Source organism: Chrysemys picta, chromosome 2, assembly GCF_011386835.1.
Source record: "Chrysemys picta bellii isolate R12L10 chromosome 2, ASM1138683v2, whole genome shotgun sequence".
Classification (NCBI taxonomy): Eukaryota; Metazoa; Chordata; order Testudines; family Emydidae; genus Chrysemys; species Chrysemys picta.
In genome coordinates this window covers 267,619,305-267,638,585 of record NC_088792.1, presented here as the reverse complement: position 1 = coordinate 267,638,585, position 19,281 = coordinate 267,619,305, and the positions used below count along the sequence as shown (strand labels likewise).

Here is a 19,281-nt window from a genome sequence, read left to right as displayed (position 1 = left end):
TGTGTAGACATACCCATAGAAATGTAGAGCTGGAAAGGACTTGAGATGTCAAGTTCAGCCCCTGCTCTATGGCAGGACCAAGTAAACTTAGACCACCCCTAACACGTGTTTGTTCAACCTGTTTTTAAAAACCTCCAATTATGGGGATTCCATAACCTCCCTTGGAAGCCTACACCTGAGATGAACTACTCTTATAGTTGGAAAGTTTTACCTAATATCTAACCATGTGAAAATGTAGATCACAGAATATCAGGGTTGGAAGGGACCTCAGGAGGTCATCTAGTCTAACCCCCGCTCACAGCAGGACCACTACCCAATTTTTGCCCCAGATTCCTAAGTGGCCCTCCCTCAAAGATTAAACTCACAAGCCTGGGTTTAGCAGGCCAATGCTCAAACCACTGCGCTATCCCTCCCCCCAGGATAGGCACCTAGTGGGATTTTTCAAAAGCATATAAATAAATGAGGCACCTAAATCCCATTGAAATCAATGAAATTAGACCTCTAACTTGCTTTTGAAAAATCTTGCTACGCACCTATCTGCAACGATAGGCGCCTAAATACCTTTGAAAATCTGGCCCCTGACTGCAATGGGCTTTGGATCAGGGTGCTTCAGTAGAGTGACACTGGTATACAATTGGAGTAAGTAACAAAGTGGTGGATCAGGCCCATGGATTTTCACCTCTCTAGATAAGATTAGGAGTGTACTGAGCACACATTTCTTTTAACTTTTGGAGTGGTAGTATAATCTGTTGGACTAATTCTCCTTTCCGTGTTGGTGTAAATCAAAACTAATGTGAGAGGAGAATCAGGCCCTCTGCACCTCAGCTGTAAGGCATTTGTAACTGTGAAAGCTTCCAACCAATTTTAAAAGAAAATATTGTAATTATGATGCAATGCCAGGTGAGTTACAGCTTAGATTACTATTTATTTTACATGGGGCCTGATCCTTTGCCTCCTGAATTCAGTGGCAAAACTCCTGTTAGTTTAAATATGAATATGTATAAAATCAGACACATGACATATCAGCAACTTATCCCTCCTATAGCACTACTGATCTAAGGACATGGGACCTGAGTCTATTGTCACTGTTGTGTGTGGGGCCCACCTGACTGGGCTCCCTGTGTTTTTTAGCCTCCTTAGAGCACGGTTTGGGTACTGCCCCTGTTTGGAGTCTCTAGGCACATTCCCAGAGTGCAGATCCTCTGTCTAGCACCTCCTCTGAGAGCTAAAACCCCACAGTCTGACTACCCAGCCTCTGCGCTATGTGCTGACCTCACAGAGTCCCCCCGCCCCCCCCAGACTTTAAGAACACCCTCTCCCAGAACCTCATCCATGTGGGCAATCTGTGTTTACAGTTTAACTCTTCAGGGCTGTGCAACAGTGAAAGCCTGACACATGCACACAGACTTTGAACGGGATTCTAAAACAAGTTACTCTTGTACTTAGGTAACATGAGAACTACACAGATCTAGACAAAAATAATAAACACACCTAAACACATTTCCTGCCTCAGTTTCCTCATCACTCTAGAGACGTCTTTGGGCTTATGGCAGAATCCTCTGTGGAGTCCTAAATCCCCCTCTTGCATATGACTTCTCTTCAGAGTCATGGACTTTCTCACGCACTCTGTCCTCTGCAGTTAGTGACCTTTCACTCTCCAGCCCTAGCTTCAACTTCAACTGCTTCTGCTTTCTTCTCAAAATGGCTGCTGAAAGAGCCTCTCTTTTATAATCTCCCATCCCCTTTGTCAGGTGACCCTTGATCAGCCTCTTCTGGTGATCAAAGTCCCTCACCAGCTGATCCATTGCTTAGTTACCAGCCCACCTGGGCAGACTGGTTCTTCTGGGCAGTAGCCAGCTCTTTGTCCGGGATGCTTGTATTTGAATAGAGGACCATCACAGTTGAAGTACCCTGTGTTGCAGGGATGAGCAACTTTAAGGTAATAGAGGGTCACAAAAAACACTAAAAGCCTTTGGTGGGCTGGGTGTGTGTGATGCGGGGGGTGTCGTTTCCTGCCCCTGGGGAACATGACATGCAGGAGTGGGGGTCGGATCCTGCCCTGGGGATGTGACATGGGGGAGGATCAGGTCCTGTCCCCAGGGGGTGGTAGGCTCCGGGAGGGCTGGAAAGTGAGTGTGCTTACCCCGCAGTGGTAGCTCCTGTCCTGTGGAGCTGGGCCTGGCTCCCTGCTCTGGCCTTTTGTCTCTCACCACAGACACACACACATCTCTATATGCAGTCCTCCCTCCGCGACAGCTCACCCCACCCCTTCTCTGGTCCTGGAGCTGCTGGGTTGCTTGCCCCAAGCTGGGCTGTGGTAGGCCAAATAAAATGATATGGCAGGGCAGATGCAGCCCCTAGGCTGCCATTTGCCCTGCTCTGTTAGCCCTGTGCCACCATCCCTTGGAATTTCAGTCCAATCTGGAGGTAAAAGGACATCAGAGACAGCACAAAGCCCCACATTCAAAATGGAGTTTGCAGTGTGACACAGATACACAAAGATTTCATAATCTCAAACAGAATTAATACACTGTACATAGTCCCATTGTCATATTCACACCTGGGTGTAAATTAGGTGTACCTCTAATTAAGTCAGTGGAATTTCACCAACTTGAAACTGGTGTGAGACAGCGCAACTCATTGAATTATTTAAATGCAGGTAAAGAAAATGTTTGTGTTTCAGTCCTAGCTACTCTAAGGCCCTGATTCTACAAAAACTTATGCACATGCTTAACTGTAAGCATGTGAGTAGATTCATTGGCATCAACAAGCTCACCCGTGGGCTTGAAGTTAAACACAAGCATAACTCTTTGCGGGCCTAAATATGTGTTGCTCACCATAAATAAAACAAGGGACCTGATTCACTGCAAGATAAGTTTCAAGGGAGGTATGTGGACATGAAATTGAATTAGTGCAGTGGTGACTCAAGCCTAAATGTTTTCCAGCATTTTACACTATACAATGACTTTCAAGGCATTGTCGGAGAAAAGTCCAATGTGAATGTGTGTGAGAGACCGAATCAGTTAATATGAATATTTGTAAAGCAGAGGCTCTGCAAGAGACATTCCCCAATAGATACCGAGTAACATTTTCAAAAGTATCTGAGTGACTTTGGAGCATGTCCCATTTTCAAAGTAGTCAGCAATTAGGAACTTATCACATTGAAAAATCACTGGAACTTATACACCTATGTCACTTTTGAAGATGGACTTGGGTACTTTTGAAAATTGTACCCACAGATCCTTGGGAAGGTATCTTACTGTCACACTGGTTCATCCTCATTCTAGTTCTTGGGTTTGATAGTGTTCACATATGTAGTAAAGAAGAATAAATTCCCTCCAATGTAGGAATTACTGGGTGAAATGCGGTGGCTTGTATTATGCAGGCAGTCAGAACAGATGATCATAGTGTGCCTTCCTGGCCTGAAAACCTGATTAAACAAATTCTCAAGTGGTGTATGTCAGCAGAGCTTCACAAAAGTCAATGGAGCCACACTGATTTACACCACCTGAGGACTTGTTTAATAGGTTTCAGGCCAGGAAGGATCACTATGATCATTGGAACTATGTTGATTTACACCAGCTGAGGATCTGGCCCTATGAATCTATTAGTGCCTATGGAAGGAGAGGAATGTCTTCAGTAAATATTTAAACCTTCAGGAGAACAATTCCAGACCAGGAATCACCACTCGGTTTTCAGAGCTCAATTCTGTGTGTTTCAGAAGGGATGAAGGTTGCATCTAATCTCTCAGCACCTGCTGTTGTGTTAGCTCTACGAGCACAGAGAGGCAGAATCGGTGAACCTACTTCTGCTGACAAAAAAAAAAAAAAACCACCTCAAAAATCTTTGAAAATAAGAGCTGAGCCATTCTCCCTCTCAGTGGCTTTGTAGTTTTTCCAAAGGAAATACGTGATGCAGACGCTTGACTACTTGAAGAGGATATGTTGTGTGCCTTATTGAAAAGCAAGGAAGTGGGATTCCGGCTGCTGCTCTGTTGAGTAGAAGGATCACATCACTCTTGTGGGCAGAAGTTAAAACACCCATTGATTGTGGGTAATTTCAATGCTCCACCAATTCCCACTAAACCCTGTGAGAAACAGCCAACAAAAGCTTCTCTCTTAACCATTTGACTTCTGTTGAATGTAACACAGGAATGGAAGGGACCTTGTTAATGGAGTCCAGTCCCCTGCTATTGCAGACAACTCTATCATGTAGTCCCGTTCACATATTCATCAAGCTCCCTCTTAAAATTAGTTTGATTGTTTGCCCCCACTACTCTATTAGGAGGCTGTTCCAGAACCTCACTCCTCTGATGGTTAGAAACCTTCTTCTAATTTCCAGCCTAAATTTATTCATGGTCCCTTTATATCCATTTGTTCTTCTACCAACATTGTCCTTTCATTTAAATAGCTCTTCTCCTTCCCTAGGGTTTGCCCTCTTTGTGTATTTACAGAGAGCAATCATATCTCCTCTCAGCCTTCCTTTAGCTAGGCTAAACAAGCCAGGCTCGCTAAGGGTATATCTGCGCTTTCAGCTGGGGGTGTGATTCCCATCTGGAGGAGACATACTCCATAGGTGTTCTATTCCCCTGAGCATCCTAGTAGCCCTTCTGTGCACCTGTTCCAGTTTGAACTCATCTCTCTTGAACGTGGGTATCAGGTACATGGAGTAAATGGAGGTAGCACAATACAGCACAGTAGGTGAAGTGGAAGAGACACAGTGAAGAGATTCAAGCAATGGGTTCTACAGACTGGGTCTCTGTGACCCTATAAGAGGGTTCAAAAAAAGAACTAGATGAGTTCATGGAGGATAGGTCCACCAATGGCTATTAGCCAGGATGCAGGGATGCACCACCATGTTCTGAGTGTCCCTAGCCTCTGTTCACCAGAAGCTGGGAGTGTATGACAGGGAATGGATCACTTGATGATTGCCTGTTCTATTCATTCCCTCTGAAGCACCAGATACTGGCCTCTGTCAGAAGACAGGATACTGGGCTAGATGGACCACTGGTCTGACCCCATATGCCCGTTCTTATGTCTTTGCATTTGATTCCTGAGAACTCAGCAGTCTCTCTGCAGGAGGTGTCATTTGAAGTGTACAAATATATATTGTGACAAAGTTCCTCCTCTATCTTGGTGGGTCCTGCACTTATTGGTGGATTTTCTTGCCTCAGAGATTCACCATGTGGGTTGAGGAACAGCCCAGCGACCTTCCCCTCTGGAAGAACCCACAGTCCAGGTCAATTGGGAGGTTTGGGGGGAACCCGGGCCTGCCCTCTACTCCGGGTTCCAGCCCAGGACTCTGTGGACTGCAGCTGTCTATAGTGCCTCCTGTAACAGCTGCATGACAGCTACAACTCCCTGGGCTACTTCCCCATGGCCTCCTCCAAACACCTTCCTTAGTCTCACCATAGGACCTTCCTCCTGGTGTCTGATAACACTTATGCTCCTCAGTCCTCCAGCAGCACACCCACACCCTCTCAGCTTCTTGCGCCTCTTGCTCCTAGCTCCTCACACTCACACCACAAACTGAAGTGAGCTCCTTTTTAAAACCCAGGTGTCCTGATTAGCCTGCCTTAATTGATTCTAGCAGCTTCTTCTTAATTGGCTCCAGCTGTCCTAATTAGCCTGCCTGCCTTAACTGGTTCTAGCAGGTTCCTGATTACTCTAGTGCAGCCCCTGCTCTGGTCACTCAGGGAACAGAAAACTACTCATCCAGTGACCAGTATATTTGCCCTCTACCAGACTCCTCTACCCCACTGGTCTGGGTCTGTCACAATATATTTTTAACAGGAAGTGGGTTCTATGTTTAAAAAAATTCCCAGATGAACTTTTAAAAATGTTATGTTTGTCCATACCTGTGTATACAATGTATGTTTCAAAATACTATCCAGATGCTGCAAAGCCAAGCAGGGTCATTGCACACAATGATTGAAGTTAGTGATGGGAACCTGGGGGGAAGGAAGAAAGACTTAGGTCATTACTCCAAACAGCTCAATCCTGCTGCTTTGTTTAAGTTTCTCAATGGACAGATAAACATTGCTCCAAACTGTATATTTCCTTTGCTGTTTTCTCCTGTATTCCTACCTCCTTTCAAGATTAAATTAGGGAACTCTGAGTTGGGTCTCCTGAGTTCTATTTCCAGCAGTGCCACTGCCTTGATGTGTAACCTTGGGCAAACCCCTTAGCCTTTTTGCCTCAGATTCCTCATCTGTACTTCTGTAAAATGGCTATAACGATGTTTACTTAATTCACACAATTTAATTAATATTTGTAAAGAGCCTTGAGAGACTTGGATTAAAGGCACTAAATAAATGTAAATAATGTTTGCATCGTTTCCTCCATGTTGGAATTGACACACATGCCCTACAGCTTGTATTGCCGACAGAAAGTTTAGAGTTTATACATTGTCCCTAACTGCAGCATTGAAGATTGAAAGGGAAGGCCAATTTCTGACCACCATTTCATGAGTTCTAAATTTAACTGATAAGTTGTTGCCAGAGCTCCACTCTAGCCCTGATTTGGCTTTTTGTGGGACATTAATCCCTCACCATGCTGTCATTTGCAGAAACTGATTGGCATTACTGAGAAAGATCTGCCACTATTTCTAAACTCACTCTTGATCTGCCATTGGCATAGACATATGAAAGGAAGAATACAGACCCTGCAGGAGAGTCAAGTGGCCATCTGCCAGACATGGTACAATATGGTGGTTATTGCCAAGCCAGCTGGGTCCTTGCTCTCCCAGCTGGTACAAAAGTTGCCAGGCAGCAGCCATTCTAAGAATCTGTAAGCATTTGGGGATATAATATATTCCATGTGTTTCTCTGTTTTTATTACATAGCAGAAAGTAATTTATTCAAAGAGCCCAAATTATATTTTTCAAGTTCAACAAATAGTTCATTGTAAAGCTAAGCTTTGGCCTTAATTAGAAAATGCAGGGCTTTGCTCATTGTGTGCAATATTATAATGGTCCCTTCTTGTTTTATCCAAATATTGTAGCTAATTTATCCTCTTGAATGCCATGAGTAGCGCTACACTGCATAGCTTTGCTGCTGTATATCAGTAAAACGATGATTATTTTAACATTTCAGGAATATTTTGTGGAGAATAATTTTTTTCCTGGGTCCTCCACATGATCTTTGCCAAAATGACCCCCATATTTATTCTTTTTACCCCATTTTTTAAGCCCCTGCGTCATGATGATGATCATCTTTCTAGCTGAGGAGGATTGGATGGGACTTCTTTTGGAGCAACTTCGTACCATTCTTTTGGTAGTTGGAAGAATTAAAATGAATGCTTATGCACAAATAAGGCATTGTCAACTAAACTGCACTCATGAAAAAATTGGGAATAATGCCCAGGCCCTTTAGTTACAGAATCAGAGGCCTTTACTGCTTGAGCTAACGGAGAATCTCCATTAATTAGCTTGGCTTTTAAACTGAGCCCTGTTCGTATCAGCACTTTTAAACTGTCTTTAGTCTGTAGCCAATCTCCAGTGGATAACATTTATATACATTAACCACCACATTAAAGAGTGGAGCTAGGCAAAATAATTTTGGTGAATAGTAAATTGGCCAAAAAATGCATTTTGCAGGACACCAAAACAAATTGCAAATTCAGGTCAAATTTGGTGAATAGTTTCAGTTGCATATTGGTTTGCAAGACTTTGTTGACTACACAGATTGACCATGTGGGCAGCTATAGACTGGTCTATGGTATAGTGGGGCAGCTCCCCACCCCAGTCAGGAAAGAGTTAAAGATCACCTCTGGGCATGATCCGTCTCAAGCCAGTGCCCCTATGAGAGTTGTTAAGCCTGGATGTGGGCAGGTCCTTAAAAGGGAGGATCTTTTCTCTCTCTCTCTGTTTCTCTCTCTCTCTCCCGCTCCCTTGGTTCCCTTTGGCTTCCCAAAGTCCTAGGACTCTGCTTTTTGTAGCTGAAGAAGCATACTGATGCTTTGTCTAGACTACTTGAACTTCCCTCTGATGCCTTGAACAATACAGCCATAGGGCTGTGCCCTGGACTCTGAGACAGGAGCAGTGCCCACATTCTCCCCAAGGGGGTGCTAGAGAGGTATAGTCTGCAGTGGTTCTCAAACTTTTTTTTTTTCCACAGACCACTTGAAAATTTCTGAGGGTCTTGGCGGACCACGTAATGATCTTTCCAAATGTTGTTTGTACCTCTTTTTCTGACCGCCGCAGCTCTGCACATCACAAATTTCCTCCACCCCCTCTTTTCACCCCACTGCCCCATCCCACCTACTCCCTATTCCCCCCAAGGCCACCACCTCACCTTACATGTGCATCCTCTCCAGGGTCCAGGCACCTAATTAGTGGAGCCACGCCTGCGCAGCTCCACTAAATAGGTGGGTGGCCCTTCATTCTCTTGTGTGCGGCCACCCAGACACGCATCTTAGAGAGAACTATCTGTGGACCACCTGAATGGAGCTCGCAGACCACTGGTGTTCTGCGGACCACAGTTTGAGAACCTCTGGTCTACTGCATATGCAAACATAGTTTGCGGCAAGCTGTGGTATAAACCTGGTAGCCTGCCGCATACCAAGTGTTTGTGTGGACCCTGCTGCTGCATACTAACTGTTCCTTAGTGCACTTGATCTTCTCCTCTGAAATAGGAGTAGATCACAGCACACTAGGGAACTGCGAGTGTGTGGAAGCAAGGTCCACCTGGACACTTAGTGTGCAGCAGGGTAGATTTAACACCCCAGTTTGCCGCAAACTAAATGTTTGTGTAGACACGCTCTAACAGTCAAAGAACCAGACTGTCCACAATTCTGAGACACACATAATTCTCACTAGATCCCATAATCTTAGTACATGAGCCATTATAAATAATCCATTATAGATTTACCCATTTACCCTTTCTCTGTTTGTAAGAGAAACATTATCCCAAAACTTATTTTAACCAAAACATGTTTTATTCTTCCAATTGCTGTATTTTAACTGAAGTTTATCATAGTCTTTACATTGAAGTCTAACTGCTTCATTCCCGTGAAATTCCTCTTCATTTCCGGCAGTAATTCCTAGAGCTGTGTGAAATGTTTGACTTGAACTGCAAAAGTACTTGGAATTAGACTTGGTATGAGTTCACTCTCCATTTATAAATCAGCAGTGCATCTTTAGAACTTCTTTTTATATCTTTTGAACTCTTTGCACATTTTTGATTTTTATTTGTACTTTTTTTGCTCTATCCACTTGTGTTCTAAGGCTATTGTTCATGGTGTATTTGAAAGTTCAAACTTTGTTTGCTGGGTAAGGTCACACAGGCAGGTCACATAGTAATGTCTGCCTTTTAGTCTGTTGCATGTTGAGGTCCAGAGGACTAGTAAACTTCATACAAACCCATATAAATCTATGTGAACTCATGCAAATTGTTTAAATCTGAAACTTGTCCACATGTTTGCAATAAGATTAAACCATGGAAACATCTGGTTTAGTCAAACCTGAACCTTCTTGGGTCTGAGAAAACACATGAACTGATTCTGACAAACAGCTTGCAAGAGCCACGGTGGGTGAGGTAATTTCTTTTATGGGACCAGCTTCTGTTTGTGAAAAACACAAACCTTCCCAGATCCACACAGTTCTTTTTCAGGTCTGGGCTTGTTTCTTCCACCAATGGAAGTTGGTCCAGTAAAAGATATTACCTCACCCTCTGTGTCTCTCTCATCCTGAGAGAACTGCAACACTGCAAAATGGTTTGAAACAGCTTTGCAAACTAACTTGGAAGGGTTTGCATTTGTAAATCATTGAGCTCTGTGATAGTCTCTCTTAGGGTTAAGATTACATGTGCTGTCAGAACAGAGGGAGAGACAGAGGGAGCCATATGGAGGGACCAGTTATTCTTTGTAGATGCCCTTGGATCTACCGGGTTGTGCAATAAATTCCCTGTCAAGGCGATGGATACATGGGATTATCCTTGACTCACAAGTTTTAAATCCACAATATTGAGCAGAGCATTCCTCAGAAACTTTTATTAACCCTCAAGTTTTTCTGTAGGCATGCTACCCAGCCAGCAGCGAAGAATTATTCCATCTACTGTAGGAACTAGGTGAAAGTCTGCTGTCAGACTAGATGAGTGGTGCTGACTTTAAAATCTATTAATCTTCTGAATTAACCTAGCTATTTTAGTATTAAAGCATTATGCCAGCTATAAAGCTATTATACACATATAGTAATTATATTATTATAAAATCATTTTACCTTGTTTCAAAAGATTATCCTTTGAGGCCAGAAGATTGAAGATCTGATTCTCATTTGCACTAAAGCCACCTTACACCCATGTTAAGACTACTTTACAATGCCTGAGCAATGGAAGAGTCTTAGGCCTAGTCTACACTTAAAATTTAGGTTGACATGTTATGTCACTCAGGGTCAGGGGTGTGAAAAATCCACATCCCTGAGTGACATGGCTATGCTGACCTAACCCGCAGTGTAGATGCAGCTAGGTCGACAGAAGAATGCTTCCATTGACCTAGTTACCATTGCTGAGGGAGGTAGTATTCCTCCACCAGTGGAAAAACCCATTCCATCAATCCAGGCTGCATTCACACTATGGGGTTATGCCAGCAGAGCAACCATGAAGCAGCTATGCCCATGTAGACCTCGAAGTGTAGACATGGCTTTAGGATATATCTATGCTGCAACCAAAGGTGTCACTGATGATGATTATGATGGAGAATCATGTTGATGTCCACATATAAGGATTTTGGAAGCACTACAGGTGAATATGTATGCATGAAGTCAGACTAATGCGAAACCTGCAAACAGGATTATATGTGTTACAAACAAGCTTGTCTATGACCATTTCATTTTGGTGTATACTTTGCACTGTTCATGTTTTTCACATAAGGTGTTAATGTACCTTGCTTCAAAGCGGTTAACAGCAACATGACAAATCTGACACCTCCTTGCTCTGTCATGGGCTGTTGCTTCCCAGTTGCTGGGGTCAACCTGCCATGACTTCAAGTTTGACTTCAGTGTGTTTTTATATCATTTGTACTGGCCACTGTGAGAATGAGTGCCTTGCTTTAGCTGACCGTAAAATATGGCCTTGGATATTCTGCAGTCGACCACATGAAAAAGATGCCCACATTAATGCTGCTGAGCTTTTATGGGCATACTTTGAATGCCAGTCAGCCAACAAATATTAAGGATGAAAATGAGGTAGGCTCAGAAGAGGCTAAAATAGGGAAAGAACAAGTTAAAATTACTTGGACAAATTAGATGTCTTCAAGACACCAGGCCTGATTAAATGTCCAAGAAGACCAATGGCATATTGGGCTATATTAATAGGAGCATTGCCAGCAGATCAAGGGAAGTGATTATTCGGCACTGTGAGGCCACACCTGGAGTATTGCGTTCAGTTTTGGCCCCCCCATTACAGACAGGATGTGGATAAATTGGAGAGAGTCCAGTGGAGGGCAACGAAAATGGTTAGGGGCAGGGGCACATGATTTACAAGGAGAGGCTGAGGGAACTGGGCTTACTTAGTCTGCAGAAGAGAAGAGTGAGGGGGGATTTGATAGCAGCCTTCAATTACCTGAAGGGGGGCTCCAAAGAGGATGGAGCTAGGCTGTTCTCAGTGGTGACAGATGACAGAACAAGAAGCAATGGTCTCAAGTTACAGTGGGGGAGGTCTAGGTTGGATATTAGGAAACACTATTTCACTTGGAGGGTGGTGAAGCACTGGAATGGGTTACCTAGGAAGGTGGTGGAATCTCCATCCTTAGAGGTTTTTAAGGCCCGGCTTGACAAAGCCCTGGCTGGGATGATTTAGTTGGTGTTGGTCCTGCTTTGAGCAGGAGATTGGACTAGATGACCTCCTGAGGTCTCTTCCAACCCTAATATTCTATGATTCTATAATTCTATTAAATGCATCCTAGAATACTTAAGGAGCTGACTGAAGAGATATCTGAGCCATTAGCGATTATCTTTGAAAAGTCAAGGAAGACAGGAGAGATTCCAGAAGACTGGAAAAGGGCAAATATAGTGCCCATCTATAAAAAGGGAAATAAGGACCACCCAGGGAATTACAGACCAGTTAGCTTAACTTCTGTACCCAGAAAGATAATGGAGCAAATAATTAAGCAATCAATTTGCAAACATCTAGAAGATAAGATGATAAGTAACAGTCAGCATGGATTTGTCAAAAACAAATCATGTCAAACTAACCTGATAGCTTTCTTTGACAGTGTAACAAGACTTGTAAATAGGAGAGAAGCAGTAGATGTGGTATATCTTGACTTTAGTAAAGCTTTTGATACTGTCTTGCATGACCTTCTCATAACCAAACTAGGAAAATGCAACCTAAATGGAGCTACTATAAGGTGGGTGCAAAACTGGTTGGAAAACAGTTCCCAGAGAGTAGTTATTAGTGGTTCACAGTCATGGTGGAAGGGTATAACAAGTGGGGTTCCACAGGGATCAGTTCTGGGTCCGATTCTGTTCAATATCTTCATCAATGATCTAGATAATGGCATACAGAGTATACTTATAAAGTTGGTGGACGATACCAAGCTGGGAGGGATTGCAAGTATTTTGGAGGATAGGATTAAAATTCAAAATGATCTGGACAAACTGGAGAAATGGTCTGAAGTAAATAGGATGAAATTCAATAAGGACAAATGCAAAGTGCTCCATTTAGGAAGGAACAATCAGTTGCACACATACAAAATGGGAAATGACTATTTAGGAAGGAGTACTGCGGAAAGGGAATTGGGGGTCAGAGTGGACCACAAGGTAAATATGAGTCAACAGTGTAATGCTGTGGCAAAAAAAGCGAACATCATTCTGGGATGTATTAGCAGGAGTGTTGTAAGCAAGACAAGAGAAGTAATTCTTCCACTCTACTCTGCGCTGATTAGGCCTCGACTGGAGTATTGTGTCCAGTTCTGGGCCCCACATTTCAGGAGAGTCCAGAGAAGAGCGACAAAAATGATTAAAGGTCTAGAAAACATGACCTATGAGGGAAGATTGAAAACACTGGGTTTGTTTAGTCTGGAAAAGAGAAGACTGAGAGGGGATATGATAACAGTTTTCAAGTATGTAAAAGGTTGTTACAAGGAGGAGGGAGAAAAATTGTTCTTCTTAACCTCTGAGGACAGGACAAGAAGCAATGGGCTTAAACTGCAACAAGGGAGGTTTACGTTGGACATTAGAAAAAATTTCCTAATTGTCAGGGTGGTTAAGCACTGAAATAAATTGCCTATGGAGGTTGTGGAGTCTCCATCATTGGAGATTTTTAAGATCAGGTTAGACAAACACCTGTCAGGAATGGTCTAGATAATACTTAGTCCTGCCATGAGTGCAGGGGACTGGATTAGATGACCTCTTGAGGTCCCTTCCAGTTCTATGATTCTGCGATGTTGCTGTTACTGGAGCTAACACGATCCAAGCTAGCTTGGTTATGTCTACACATGCTGCCATCGCTCCCCTCATTGCAGTGTAGACTCTTAGACCATGTTTTCACTGCAGAGTTAACTCCTCTTATGTTAGCCTACCTCTAGAGAGAGCAGCCACGCTGCAAAATAACACCTGAGCAGCAGAGAGTGATTGATTACTGCACAGACTGATTGGATTAGCATCTGACCAGTTGTACTAACTCAAGCTGTAGTCCGTCCCTGAATGACCAGTCACATTGAATTAAAAGCACTACCACACTCACCTTAAGAGTTATTGTGCATACATAGCAAGAGAAGCCCTTAATATAAATAAGAATCAATCTCAGTTTGGTTTTTAAACTACAGGTTTATAAATGCCTTTATGAGGAGAGCTAACTCTGTCCTCAAAACTGTTTCACATAGGGCATTTCTAATTATTGTTTGCAGAGTCAGAATAATTTTCTTCAAGATTAATCTTTCTATTAAGATTACTTTAGGTGATAAATACTTAGGGCTTGTCTACACTACCGCTTAAGTCGATGTAAGTTACGTCACTCAGGGGTGTGAAAAAACCACCCCCTGAGCGATATAACTTACGTCGACTTAAAGTGGTGTGTACGCCACGCTCTGTCAGCGGGAGATGCTCTCCTGCCGATGTAGCTTCTTCCTCTTGTTGATGTGGAGTAATTACGTTGACAGGAGAGCGCTCTCCTGTCAATGTAATGTGTCTTCATCAGACGTGCTGCAGCGGCATTGATTTAGCACGATAGTGAAGACAAGCCCTAGGTTGTATAAACACTACTCCATGACACCACCAGCTGTTACAATTTATCAAGAATTCTGCCTATAAGCAGAGCCTTGTGTCATTTCAAATGACATGGGATTAGAGTGATCTTTTTCTGAATATACATTGGTTGTTTTAAATCTGTGTATTTGGCTATTATATTTGGGTAGTTTGGTTCTTGGCATGTTTTGCTCCAGATCTCATGCCGGCACCTTGCCCATAATCTTAAATACATACACTTTAACCATACATATAAAATGAGAGTCTGTCTGACTGCAGCTGTCGACCTTCATCCCACAACCCTTATCCACTGAAGTCAATGCAACTACTCATGTAAATAAGGAGTGCATGCATAAGTAAGGGCTGGCAGCATCAGACCCTAAAATGATGACTATACATTACATTTAAGGAAATGGTTGGCATATGTACAGGCAATTGGAGTATCGGACCACAAAAGCCCAGTCATTTGCAGCAAGGCACCGATCCTGAAAACCCCTTATAGTTTAAGTGCATGACTCATTGAAGCCAATGGAACTACTTGCCTGCTTTACTGTAAGAACATCGGTAAGTCTTTACAGAATCGAGGCTATAATGAGCAAGTGGCCACACTGTGTTTTTTTATTAAATGCTAAGATGTGACATCCTAGTTGTAGTTTAGGGTCTCAGTGTAAGAGTGGTACTGACCTTGAAATACTTGATACTTATTCTTTAAGAGTTTATTAAAAACTTTCCTGTAGATATTCACTAGCCTTTTGAATTGTTCTTGGCATTTCTTGAATATCTTTGACTATTTATGAAGGCATGTGCTTGTACATTAACCAAAGCGTGTGAATAGGAAATCAATTTCCCAGGATTAAAATAAAAAAGCCCGTAAAACTACTTGCTCATAATGAATGTCTCAAAAGCTCCCATTAACCTGTCCTGAAAATTCATCTTTTTATGAAGATTTCCTTAGCTGTTCAACATGAGAACCCCAAGAGGGACTCATTTTGAGGACAGCTTTGTAGTGTACATCTTGTAGAATGTATATGGGCCTCTAATCAGCCAAACAATGGGAATACAGCAGACTATAGATTCATAAAATTATAGAAATGTAGGATTTGAAGGGACATTGAGAGGTCATCTAGCCCATCCTCCCATGCTGACACAGGAACAAGTTTACCTAGACCATCCCTGAAAGGTGTGTGTCTAACCTTTTTAAAACCTCCAATGACAGAGATTCCATACCCTCCCTTGGAAGCCTATTCCAGTCTTAACTGTCCTTATGGTTAGAAAGTTTTTCCAAATGTGTAACCAAAATCTCCCTTGCTGCAGATTAAGTCCATTACTTCTCCAACTTTCAATGGCCATGGAGAACAACTGATCCCCATCCTCTTTATTACAGCCCTTAATATTTGAAGACTGATATCAGGTCTCCCTGCAATCTTCTTTTCACAAGACTAAACATGCCCAGTTTTTTTAACCTTTCTTCATAGGTCAGATTTTCTAAGGCCATGTCTACACTCCAAACTTATGTTGACTCAAGATACATCAACATACAGCTGCCACAGTTAGTATATTGCTTGTGTGCATGCACACTTGGCTCCTGGTGATGCCGGCACATGCATGTATCAGGAGTGCCTGTATCAATGCACAGTGTAGTGCACCATGGGTAGGTATCCCAGTATGCAACTCGCCACTGTTCAGGAAGTTTGGACATTGAATGATGGGGCTGAAACGAGTCGCAAGGGGTGACTAGGAGAATGGGGTCTACTTCCCAGTTTGCAACTGTCTCCCTCCCATAATGTCATCTGTATCCCAGAATTTTTGTGCCTTTTTTTTCATAATCCCACATCTCCAATAGATGCATGGAGCCTGCACAGTTCTGTACTATTGTCATGAGTGCTGCAAGCACGGGGTGCATGATCCTATTGTCTTTGCAGAGCCACAAGAGCCGCAGAGAACATGATGATTCCTTGGAGGACAGATTGCTGTGGGACATAGCGAGAACCAATTCAAGGTTGTTGGTGACATTCACGGAGCAACTGCGAATGGTGGAGTGCACTTCTGGGCCCGAGAAACAAGCACAGACTGGTGGGATCACATCATAAGGCTGGTTTACTGCTCTGTGACAAGCAGTAGCTGCAGAACTTTTGGATGTACATGGCCACATTCCTGGATCTGTGCTGAGCTTACCCAGCCCTCCAGCACAGGGGCACTAAACTGAGAGCTGCGCTGACAGTGGAGAAATGAGTGGTGATCACACTGTGGAAACTTGCAATGCCAGATTAATACTCGTCAGTTGGGAATCAATTTGGAATTGGGAAATCCACCGTGGCGGCCATTGTCATGCAATTGTACAGGGTCATTAATCACCTCCTGCTATGCAGGACAGTGACTCTTGGCAATGTGCAGGACATAGTGGATGGATTTGCAGCAGTGGGGTTCCTGAACTGCAGGGGAGTGATAGACGGCACGCATATCCCTATTTTGGCACCAGATCACCTTGCTACAGAATAGATCAACTACTTATCTAGGGTTATGTAAGCACTGGTGGATCACCAAGGACACTTCATTGGCATTAGTGTGGGCTGGTCAGGAAAGGTGCATAACACTCACATCTTTAAGAACACAGGACTATTTAGAAAGTGGCAAGCAGGGACTTTCTTTCCCAACCGGCAGATTACCATTGACAATGTTGAAATGCCAATAGTGATCCTGGTCGACCTAGCCTACTTCCTACTCCCCTGGCTCATGAAGCCGTACGTCTCGACCACACCAAGGAATGCTTCAACTACTGGCTCAGCAGGTGCAGAATGATAGTTGAATATGCCCTTGGTTGTTTGAAAGGATGCCAGCATTGTTTACTCACAAGATTGGACCTCAATGAGAAAAATATCCCAATGGTTATAGCTGCCTGCTGTGTCCTGCATAATAGCTATGAAGCAAAGGGGGAAAAGTTTCAGCCGGGGTGGAGGTTGAGCAGCTGTCTGCTGAATTTGAATAGCCAGATACAAGGGCTATTAGAAGAGTTCAATGCAGAGCTATACAGCTCAGGGAGATTTTGAAAGACCATTTTATAGTGAGTCAGAGTAGTGTTGTAGTAGTGTGCTCTATCTGGCCCTGCTCTTTTGCAGCGTGGTATGAATTGTGTGGTGATTGCTGTATGTGTACAGATATAACATTGTCAATACACCTATTAATTTTATTTGTGAATGGTCTTCTGAGTTGTGTGACACTGTGCAGTAACAGGTAATTGGTTGCTTTAAGAACTGATGAGTACCAGCCAGCATATGTTGTGAACTAATGAAGACTAGTTATGTTCCAAATAATAGAATTTTATTCTGTAACAAAAACAATGCAAAAAAACCCCTGGCAATTTAAAAACTTAATAAAACAAGAGAAAAGAACTTATAAGTGGAAAGGACAGTCATGTCCATTTCAGCTACACATACACCAACCATGGCTTTCACAGGTCAGTGTATGAGAAGCTGTGATTGTCTTTAATGTCTCCTGGGGAGGAGTGGTAGGGGTAGTGCAGCGACCCCTAATGACATGTGGAACGTTGTGGGGAGGGGATATAGGGAGGTCCTGAGATTGAATTCTCAGTGGGCTGCAGAGGTAGGTGAGTTCATGGCTGTTCATGGCAGGGGCCTGTGACTTGGGTGTCTCATGGAAGTATCCACAGTGCTATGGGGAGTGGTGGCTGGGTCTCCACTAAGTATGACATGCAGCTCTTTGTAGGCCTGGTTCAGAGCTGTGCTTGCACATCCTCTTCTCCCCACAGGCCTAGGAGATCCATATCTTCTGTCTACTCCAAGCAGGCATGGCCAACTGGGCAGTTGCACTCAACAATGGAGAGCTACTAGATGTGCTTGCCAAGCGAGGCAATCGGGAAAAGGAATTTCAAAAATGCATGGGGCTTTAAAGGGAGGAGGGCCTTCTAGGCAGCAGAGTTCACAGTGGTGACCAGACTGGTCAGTGTGGGGCATTGTGGGACAGCTGCTGGAGGACTTAGGGTCGATGTAAGTAATGCAGTGTCTACACTCCCACTGTGTCAACCTAAGTACATCAACCATGACTTTACAGCCCTCAGAGAGGTGATGTTATTAAGTTGGCATGATGGGGCACTTTTGTCGATAGGAGCCAAATTAAAGTGTAGACACTTGCACAATTAGGCCGATGTAAGCTACCTCTGGTTGACCGAACTGTGTAGTGTATACCAATCCTAAACGTTCTATCATTTTTGTTGCTCTTCTCTAGACTTTCTTCAGTTTGCAGACATCTTTCTTAAAGTGTGGCACACAAAACTGAACAAAGTACTCCAGCTGAGCCAAGTAGAGCAGGACAATTCCCTCCCATGTCTTAAATATGACACTCTTGTTAATTCATCCCAGAACGACACTAGCCTTTTTCACAACTGCATCATATTGTTGACTCATTCACTTTGTGATCCACTTTTACCCCAGAGCCTTTTCTGCAGTACTACCACCTAATCAGTTATTCACCACTGTGTAGTTGTGCTGTTTTAAAGACAGTCCACTATATTAATGTGGGCAGCCACAAACCATGACACACATTGTTAAGGACTGAAAAATGACTCAACTTCCTGGAGGTCTTCGTGCCTTGAACATTATTGAAAAGAACTCTGTGGCTTGGCTTGCCTGTATTGCATATGCCAAATAAATAGTTGTGCATTTGATTATGTCTTCCTAAGTATAGCATTTTGCACTTGACTTTATGGAATTTCATCTTGTTGATTTCAGACCAATTCTTCGATTTGACAAGGTTGTTCAGAATTCTAATCCTGTGCTCCAAAGTGCTTGCAACACCTCTCAGCTTGATGTCATCAGCAAATTTTCTAAGCATACACTCCATTCCATTGTCCAAGTCATTAATGAAAATATTGTATAACACCGGCCCGAGGACAGAGGCCTGTAGGACCTTACTAGATACATTTGCCCCAGTTTGACAGCAAACCACTGATAATTATTCTTTGAGTAGGGTCTTTCCACCAGTTTCGCACCCGACTTAAAATAATTCCATCTAGACCATATTTTCCTGGTTTGCTTATGAAAATGTCATGTGGGATTGCATTAAAAGCCTTCTAAAAACAAGATA

At 43.2% G+C, this 19,281-nt stretch overlaps 1 long non-coding RNA gene across 1 annotated transcript; it reads left to right on the top strand.

Moving 5' to 3' along the window:
- Nucleotides 1-1,669: 1,669 nt before the first annotated feature.
- LOC122174747 (uncharacterized) lies at nt 1,670-18,862 on the top strand. The gene is made up of 2 exons (XR_006176999.2): nt 1,670-1,939; nt 16,104-18,862. It is a non-coding gene; the product is annotated as an uncharacterized LOC122174747 (long non-coding RNA).
- Nucleotides 18,863-19,281: the final 419 nt, after the last annotated feature.